This window comes from Cetorhinus maximus, chromosome 17, assembly GCF_964194155.1.
Source record: "Cetorhinus maximus chromosome 17, sCetMax3.hap1.1, whole genome shotgun sequence".
NCBI lineage: Eukaryota > Metazoa > Chordata > Chondrichthyes > Lamniformes > Cetorhinidae > Cetorhinus > Cetorhinus maximus.
Window position 1 is genome coordinate 24996660 of NC_135895.1, and position 9574 is coordinate 25006233.

Genomic DNA, 9574 nt, shown 5'->3' on the forward strand with positions numbered 1-9574 from the left:
TTTGCGGCATCTATCAACTGAAACTGCCATCTACTTGCAGTTCCAGATTGTTAATCATTGAGTGTCCTTTAGTCCCATGTTGGGAATCATTTGTAGTAATCTCAGGTTGTCAAATATTTGCAATGCTTGAGTTGTCTAGGCCACCATGGCACTTAACATTTCGGAACAGGAGTTGCAGGGGTTGACACAGAGACATCTCCCAGTTTGCCACATCTAGAACATCATAGAGGCCCTGTACCCGAAGAGGAACATTTACATCACCTACCCAATGGGTAGAGCAAAGCAGGATGAGAGAGCATTAGGCTTCACCCGCCTTGCAAACTTGTCCAGAGAGCTAAGTGCCATTGACTGTACCACTTTGCCTTGCATGCTCCTCATCACCATCCTAGATCTTTCTGAATAGGATGGCAAGTGTGAAGGCAGTCATTTAGGAGGCCCAGTCTGGCTCCCAACTAGTGCAGGCTTAGAACCCCCATTTGGTCCCAATGTTAGGGTTCCAAAGCCCAGGGGAAAATCCTGCCCTAAGTGTTCAACTGCAAGATGGGCTCTGTACCAGCACTATTTAAAGAGCCAGTCAACAAGTTGCAGATAAGGTGCTCTTGACTTACTTCTGCTTAGGCAGAGTTTTTGGAAGCTCGGTCTTGTGTCTTTGGAGTTGCTTTTGAGAGCAGGAATTGATAGTCAGGGAAGACAGATGAATACGTCACCTGTGAGGGTTGTGGTTGCAGTGCCTCTTTGTCGGCAACCTGAGCAAGACATAGAGCAGAGGATGCAGAGAGGGGAGCTCCTTGAGGAGGAAAGTGGAGGAGGAGGAGGCCTCTCCATTTAAGGCCCTACTAAACAAGGGTTTTTCGAGAGTACTTCTTATACCTAAATCCAGGAGCAATACCTGAAGAGACTTAGTTTCAGCAATAATGATCACTGAACTGTGCTGCCTCCTTCCATTCAACCTGAAGCCTCACAACAGGATGAGGCCAGCCCCACCAGTGGCTGCAAAGGTCATCATCGCCCTCAGTTTTTATGCCTCTGGATTCATCCCGCCAGGCAACATTTCCCAGTATTCTGTCTGTCGCAACCTCCAGGAGGTCACAGAGGCCATCTACTCTGATGAGGGCAGTTTGTCGTCTCTTCACTCAGGCAGTACAAGTGGGATGAAAGAGCACAAGGCTTTGCCAGGGCAGCAAGCTTCCCAATGGTGCAGGAAGCCTTCGACTGCAAACACATGGGTCTGAGGGCCCATTGTGTCAACAGGGAGAGGGACAGGAACCGGAAGGACTTCTACTCAATACATGTGTAGTTGGTGTGTGAATGCCAAGACATCATTGCGGTGAATGCCCATTATCTTGGCAGCAGCCATGATGCATTCATCCTATGCTAGTCAGTCCCATTCACCACCTTCAACCTTTCTAGATGAATCAGGCTTCATGGGGACAAGGGCTTCTGTATGTGACCAATGACCCCCCCTCCAACATCCTACCATGCAAGCAGTGTAGGCCAACAACAGAGCCACTCGGAACTTCACTGAGTTCTCGACCTCGACCTTGAGGCAATCGACCTTCTCAAATAGTGGTTCCACTGCCTTGACTGCTTAGGGGGAGAGCTGCAGTGTATGCCAGAGCAGGTCTTAAAGTTCATGGTGGTCTACAACCAGGCCATTATGAGGCTGCAGTCATTACCACCAGGAATCCGGTAGCTTACTTAGTAGGAGGAGGAGAAGGAATAGGTGGAGGTAGAGAGGGGGCATCTTTGATTGCTTTTAGCTGTGAGTGAGTGGGTTATCAGGTTCCAAGTTCAGCAATACAACTTACCCGGAACAGCATGCAACCATCATTACATCCATTTGAACCGTCCCATCACACTGTACCCTTGGGCACCACTCATCATTGAAAGTCACCAACAAAAAACATCCTATCCAACTGCACATACAATTCTACAAACAGAAATGAACTACTCATCCTAAAAATTCACCCTTAGTGCCTTCTTGCAGGTGCATTGCCATCCTAGCTCCTATGCAGGCTACTCAAGTGCCTGCAGCATAGCTGGTGAAAAGCTGCTCATTTTCAATGGGGGAGATAACAGATATCCTTGGAGGACACCCTCAAACAACTCTGGCCCTAGAAAACCCAGCTTCAGACTGCACCACCTCAGCATGGGCTATAACAGTCCGGCTTCGTTGGCCAATAGGAACGAGTGAGGGCACTGGTGAAGTGACAGTGCTGTCATTCTAAGAGAGGACAGCAGGTCCATGCACCACAGTGCCACTGCCACTCCCCCAGGGTGGAACCTCACTAATCCTAGTAATCTGCCAGATGACAGATTGCTGGTAGGCCATGAGAGCACAGTGGCCTGCACTCATGAAGGCACCATCCTGAATATGGCAGCTATCACTGCAGCACTCAGAGGTTGGGTGTCTTCCTTTTGTGGAAGCTGAGACAGTGGAAACAAGAGACTGCACAACAGTTGGGTCTGCCGTTGCAGTCTTGGAGTTGGGCATCACTTTCTTAGTGGCTCTTTTTCCTTTGCTTTTGGATGGCAACCATTCATGATCCTGCCATTCGCCTACCTTCTAGGCATGACTTTTGTCTCTTAATTTATCCCATTAACACTCCTTTACACTACAACTGTTTCTGACTGAATATAGATGGCCGACGATAGCCGGTGTCAACTGTAAAAAAAATGCCAACTGGTGACAGCCTGCAGCAAATGTAACCAACTGGTCCCAATTTCCAGTTGGCAGCTGGATTCAATGGTTGCAGTTAGATTGGTTCCACATTGAACCCTTTTGTCATTTAATCTATCCTGCCCCCTACCCGATCACAGACCTTCCATTTTGTTCCTTTTCCACCTCCCCCCCATTTACTTGTTCAAAACCTATTACATTTTTAAACTTTCCCAGTTCTGATCAGGCACCACAGACCTGAAACATTAACTCAGTTTCTCTCTCCACCGATGTTGCCAGACCTACTGAGTACTTCCAGCATTTTCTACTTTTATTCCCCTTTAAGGAGTGCTGGTTGCCTTTAAGTTGTGTCACTGATTTCCCATGCTCCTAAACAGGCAAATAATGTGCAGCAGCACCAACATAACATGGACCCTGCAACCCTGTGAACAGACATGTGCAGCCTGTGCGCACTCCCCTATAGAATGCTAACTGTAATTAAATGTATTCCTGGAGGTCTCATCACATGAATTGTCCCCTCACTCTGGCCTTTAGTCAGCCATCACGTCCATCCTTCTGACGCACTGTCTTCCTACACCAATTGGAAAGCAAAAAGGCTTTATCCAATTGGATGATGCTTGACTGTCAGCTAAACAGCCTTTTTTCTCCCCATAGATAAAAACAAAAAGCTAAAAGCTACTGCGGATGCTGGAAATCCAAAACAAAAACAGAATTACCTGGAAAAACTCAGCAGGTCTGGCAGCATCGGCGGAGAAGAAATCAGTTAACGTTTCGAGCCTTCATGGCCCTTCGGCAGAACTGAAGCATAGTTAGGAGAAGGGAGAAATATAAACTGGTTTAAGGTGGGGGTGGGGGGGGGGGGGGGGGGGGAGGGGGGGGGGCGGGGGTGGGGGAGTGCGCGGGGGGGGAAGAGAGAAATTGAGGGTGTGGTGATTGTGGAGATAAGCAGTGATAGGAGCAGATAATCAAAAGATGTCACAGACAAAAGGATCAAAGAGGTGTTGAAGGTGGTGATATTTGTCTAAGAAAAGTGCTAATTAAGAATGGAAGACAGGATACTCAAAGTACAGCTCTAGTGGGGGTGGGGTGGACAGACTAACAAGGTTTTAGTTTTAGATTTAAAAATAATGGAAATAGGTGGGGAAAGAAGAATCTATATAGCACTTGAGAGAAAGAGAAAAAGTTTCTTGTTGTTATCTCCTTTCTCAGTGAGTGTCTCCGTCTCCGACTCACCCCACGTGGATTTCAACTGAAATTCCATCCCTCTTGTTTCGAACCCACCCAGGATTACAGGTATCTCCGGGACATAAAACGTTTCTCGGACTGCTGTTCCCGTCGCATTCTGAGATCCACACTCAGTGCCATGCGCCGCCATATGAACACACTCGACCTCTCCCTCCAGCAGCACCGCCGCACCCTTTTTCAAAGCTGCGCGTGCCCCCAGTTTCATTTTATTCTTCGCCTCATCCGTCGCCTCAACAAGAAACTTTTTCTCTTTCTCTCAAGTGCTATATAGATTCTTCTTTCCCCACCTATTTCCATTATTTTTAAATCTAAAACTAAAACCTTGTTAGTCTGTCCACCCCACCCCCACTAGAGCTGTATTTTGAGTATCCTGTCTTCCATTCTTAATTAGCACTTTTCTTAGACAAATATCACCACCTTCAACACCTCTTTGATCCATTTGTCTGTGACATCTTTTGATTATCTGCTCCTATCACTGCTTATCTCCACAATCACCACACCCTCAATTTCTCTCTTCCCCCCCCGCCCCCCTCCCCCCCCACCTTAAACCAGTTTATATTTCTCCCTTCTCCTAACTATGCTTCAGTTCTGCCGAAGGGCCATGAAGGCTCGAAACGTTAACTGATTTCTTCTCCTCCAATGCTGCCAGACCTGCTGAGTTTTTCCAGGTAATTCTGTTTTTGTTTTTTCTCCCCATGTTCAGTATTTTTATATCTTGTAAAGGGAAATGTTTAAAGAAATTTAAATAATAATCCTTTTAAAATTGCCCTATGATATTTCTCCAGGTTCTCACACAGCAGTGTCCTGGAGATTGATCTTCAATTCCTGGAGACTCCAGGCCAATCCTGGAGAATTGGCAACTCTACCTCCCACCCACCCCGGTGCCTGTTCTTGGGTGCAAGTGAACTTCTAGGCAGTTGTTTTTGTTTAGGCAGTGTCAGCTTTCATCACTCGTTTGCAGCTCAGTTAATTCACATTCATTTGTTAATGGCCAAATGTCTAACAGTTCTGAAGGCTTATTAAATATTTCAAGTTGGGAAATTTGGATTGACATGTGGAGCATGCGTCATGGCAACAGTCAATGTCTTTCTAAGTATTCTTTTTCAAGCTTCACAAAGAGCTGAAAGACTGTAAATTATTCAAAGCCACAATTAAACTTGCAACAGAGAATGTCGTCGCTACGATATTGAATATTCCCAATTCAACGTGCAAGTCTGTTTAATAGGGTGGTACAGCACTTAAAGAAAGAACATGGACAGTTGTCCAGCTCCCTACTTTATATTCAGTGTAATCCCGTACAATATTAAAAATGTGCCGAGGAATTAACAATGTGCAGACTCTTCCTATTTCACTACATGAAGACCCTCCCCTTTTGATTCCTGTGTCCCATGTTCCTGTACTCTTAAGTTGCCCCACTCCAAAACACTGCCCATTTTACCCGTGTGCTCTTGGTTTTACTCTGTACTTTTCCACACTTCCTTTTTTGTTCTATTCGATCCTGCTTCATCTTCCTACAAGATTCCTTACACCTCTGCAGAGTAACACAAACAGCAGGCCGTTGAATCCTGTATTTGTGTGAAGTGAAACCTAATTCCTCTTCGTGCCATTGCCATTACTTCCCCATTGACAGATCCCTTACAGGCTTGGGGGGGATTTCTCCCCTTTTTTTTGTCGGTCTGAAAACCTGAAACCCTTTTACTGAAGTTGACGGAAGTGGATTCTCTTACCTGAGGGATATTTAATCTAAAAAAGGCTGGTTTCTTGCTGTCGTTTTGCCTCTTCAAGTGCAGGAGTGTCTGTAATGCGGGAGTGCCACAGTGCAAAGGTTGCAGCCCGCATTTAACCCTCGCCAGGTTACAGCAGTCCGCAGTTAACTGATCTCTGCACGTTGAGTGTTTGGATAATGTTTAACCAAACAAGCAAATCAAACATTTTTCTGGCTTTCCTCTCATTGTTGCAGTGGAGGTAGCAATTATCTCTGGTCTCACACACACCACCAGTTTTGTGTTATTTAATACCTGACAACACTGATGAAAACAATGAAAACAATGTTCACTTTGAAATCTAAACGGGCTGTGAGGACTGTAGCACTTGTGATTCCATGCATTTGCATGTGTTCCTGGCGAACCAGTTTCTGAGCTGATAGCTTGCCATACCAGCAACACTTCCTGTAGGTTTACTCACTCTCACAGGCTACATGAAAAGTCGTGGATCCTGTTTTGCAGGTGACAGTAAATATGGGTGAATTTTACATTCTTTCAGAGGAATGCAATTGCCCAAAATTTTCCACTGTATCATAAACAATCATGTCACAAAAACATTCAACCAGTGCAGAATTAACCTTCAAAGTGCCATGGTGCAGTTACCTGCTCCTTAACTGGGCCTCGAGCCTGGTAGCAAGAGCAGAAAGGAAATGTAACTGAGAGGTCAGCAGCAACAGTGATGACTACTGACTTTGGTGCTAACTGGTTGCTGTCGAAAGCAATAACAAAAGACCTTAGGGTTGCCAACTGTGATTAAATGTATCCCAGGAGGTTTCATCACTTGCCCCCATGATCGAGCCATTAGCCAACCCATCCATTCTTGTGATGCAATGCCTTCCCGTACGTCAAACGGAAAGCAAAAAGACTCATTACCCAATTGGATTATGGTTAACTATTCGCCTTTTTTGCCCCCATTTTCAATGTTTTTTATATGTGGTAAAGAGAAATGCTCAAAGAAAACGACAAAAAATACGATTTTTTTAATGCCCCAATGATTTTTCTCCAGGATTTTTAAAAATTCATTTAAGGGATGTGAGCGACACTGGCTAGGCCAGCATTTATTGTCCATCCCTAATTGCCCTTGAGAAGGTGGTGGTGAGCTGCCTTCTTGAACCGCTGCAGTCCGTGTGGTGTAGGTACACCCACAGTGCTGTTAGGGAGGGAGTTCCAGGATTTTGACCCAGTGACAGTGAAGGAACGGTGATATATTTCCAAGTCAGGATGGTGAGTTCCAGGTGGTGGTGTTCCCATGTGTCTGCTGCCCTTGTCCTTCTAGATGGTAGCGGTTGTGCGTTTGGAAGGTGCTGCCTAAGGAGTCTTGGTGAGTTTCTACAGAGCATCTTGTAGATGGTACATATTGCTGCCACTGTTTGCCGAAGATGGAGGGAATGAATGTCTGTGGATGGGGTGCAAATAAAACGGGCTGCTTTGTCCTGGATAATATCAAGCTTCTTGAGTGTTGTGGGAGCTGCACTCATCCAGGCAAGTGTACAGTATTCCATCGCACTCCTGACTTGTGCCTTGTAGATGCTGGATAGACTTTGGGGAGACAGGAGGTGAGTTACTCACTGCAGGATTCCCAGCCTCTGCATACAACAGTGTCCTGGAGATTGATCTTCATTTCCTGAAGACTCCAGGCCAATCCTGGAGGGTTGGCAACCCTCAGGCCTCTACCTTCAATCACACATGCCACTATTTTATTGATTAAGTTTAAGTAATAATTGCCAATAGAATCACAGAATCTTTACAATGCAGAAGGAGGCCATTTGGCCCATCAAGTCTGCACTGCTCTCTGAAAGAGCATTCCATCTAGTCCCACTCCCCTGCCTTATCCCCGTAACCTTGCACATTCTTTCTTTTCAGATAGAAATCCAATTTCCTTTTGAATACCTCGATTGAACCTGCGCTCCAACACCCTCTCAAGAAGTTTGTTCCAGACTCCAACCACCCTCAATAATAATCATACTAATATATGGGGTATAATAACTATATTTACAGCGTAATAATTAGTATTATATAGTGTAATAAATAATAACATTATGAACAATTTAAGCCAGTGTAGCCACCAGGGGAACGACTAGTGTTTATATTTTTGTCCACACCCTGACGGCATTCAGAATTTATTTGTTTCCTCAAGAACTCAGAGTGCATGTCTTTGCATTATTCAGAGAAATTGATGCACATTTGGAGTTCTGTTTTCACGCTGTCCAATTCTAGCCTGTTCCTCTTAGTTTTTAGGCAGTGGTCCTTATGGAGAAAACACGTTCGGTATGAGCATTGCTAAGTGATATGGAGAATAAAGGTGGTTTTCTTCATGTTCGTGAATCTTTTGCCCTGTGCTTTGCTGGAACCTTTCAGGTAACTGGTTCATCTCGGGGGAGGATATAACGCTTTCCACAATGTCAAATTCTTTGTACAGCGCATCCATGTCAATCTCTTTAAGATTGCATGTTGAACACCATCGCAAAACTCCTCAAAGGACACAGCGTTTGCAAGGGCTAATTTGGATATTCCGCTGTGAAAGCTGTTTTCAGACAAGTCATATGTCACTCAAGTCCTTCTTGACTCTTTTGTAGAAAGTTAAAAAGTCTCTCTCACATTTTCCTGCCACGTCTGGTGTTAATTGCTTCAGTCTGGCCATTCACTGTGAACCCCAAAATACTGTAACGAATCACTCGCTCCGAGTTCCTATTCATGTCACTTGTCAGTCCATACACCAAGAGAATGCTGAGCAGCTTGGCCTTTGAAGCTTCAGTGTAGTCCATGAATAGTTTCAGAGCAGAAAGAGAAAGTAAAGCTCAGCCATTTCATTGGCAAACCCCTCACCCCTGAAGCTTCTCCACAGTATTTGGGGCAATTTTCTTCACCTACATTCTGAAAATAGCTTGTCAGAGGTTTCCAGTGTTTCAGCAATCTACCTGTCAGTAGCTGGCAGTAGAGAAGGCCACCTGGTCAGAATATGCATCAATAGATATGCACTCCTCCAATTTAAGGAAGCCACAAAATCCCGCAGTTGCTGTGTTCCGCTCACAGGAATGCTGAAATGAGCATATACCTTGAGGATGGTGGCTCCTGCATCAACATAAAAGTATTCAGGACAGTGGCTTGCCCGTTACAGTTGCCGGCCCAATCCGAGGGTCGACAGCTCAGCAGCACCACTGCTAGCGATGGCCAGTGCTGAGGCAGTAGCAGCAAGGAGAGGGCGCATCCGGTGGCCTGGTGCCCTTGAAGACGGGTAAGTGGGGCCTGGGAATGCCCAGGCCAGGCAGGCCCTGGAGACTGGGGGAGGAGGTAGTCACAGAGTGAAGGAGGCAGCGTTGCTGCGGGGATGGCCACTGCCGCCAGGAGACCCTTCCATACGTCATTGAGTGTCCAAAAAGGACTGCCTACCCCCTGGAGGCTGCCAGGTTACCCCAAGCTACTGGCGAAATGCCTGCAGAGGCTGGAAGATTCCCTTAGTTGGCAACTTAAGTGGCTCAATTAGGCTCCTGGTGGGTGGCACATCTGCGAACTTTTTTGCCACTGGCAAAATAGCATGGCACAGTAGCTCTCCCCATGCCTTTGAGCATTTTGCCATCTCTTCCTACCCCATTGCCAAGGGGCTGGTAAAATTCCGGCCCTAATCACTCTCACATCACTCACTTGTAATCTCTCTCATTGACTTAAACTCTTCCACTCTCTCTTGCCCCTCCTCAGTTTCTCTCACCTTCAGCCAGCTCCTATGCTCTCACCTCTCACTTAGCCTTAATTTCCCTTGTGCATTCTTCGCCTCCTCCACATCCTTGTCCATTTGTAATCTCTAAAACCCACTGTCAATCCCTATCAAACCTTTGGCCATTTATAATCTCTCAAACGCATCATCAGTCCATTTTTATTTCCTTTCGTG

General features: G+C 45.9%; 1 protein-coding gene across 1 annotated transcript in view; it reads right to left on the reverse strand.

Moving 5' to 3' along the window:
- c17h1orf210 (chromosome 17 C1orf210 homolog) overlaps window positions 1-5838 on the reverse strand; it is a 51061-nt gene extending 45223 nt beyond the window's left edge. The window contains exon 1 of the mRNA XM_078560849.1: window positions 5653-5838. The gene's annotated coding sequence lies outside the window, so the exon portion shown is untranslated. The remainder of the gene's footprint in view (window positions 1-5652) is intronic.
- Window positions 5839-9574: the final 3736 nt, after the last annotated feature.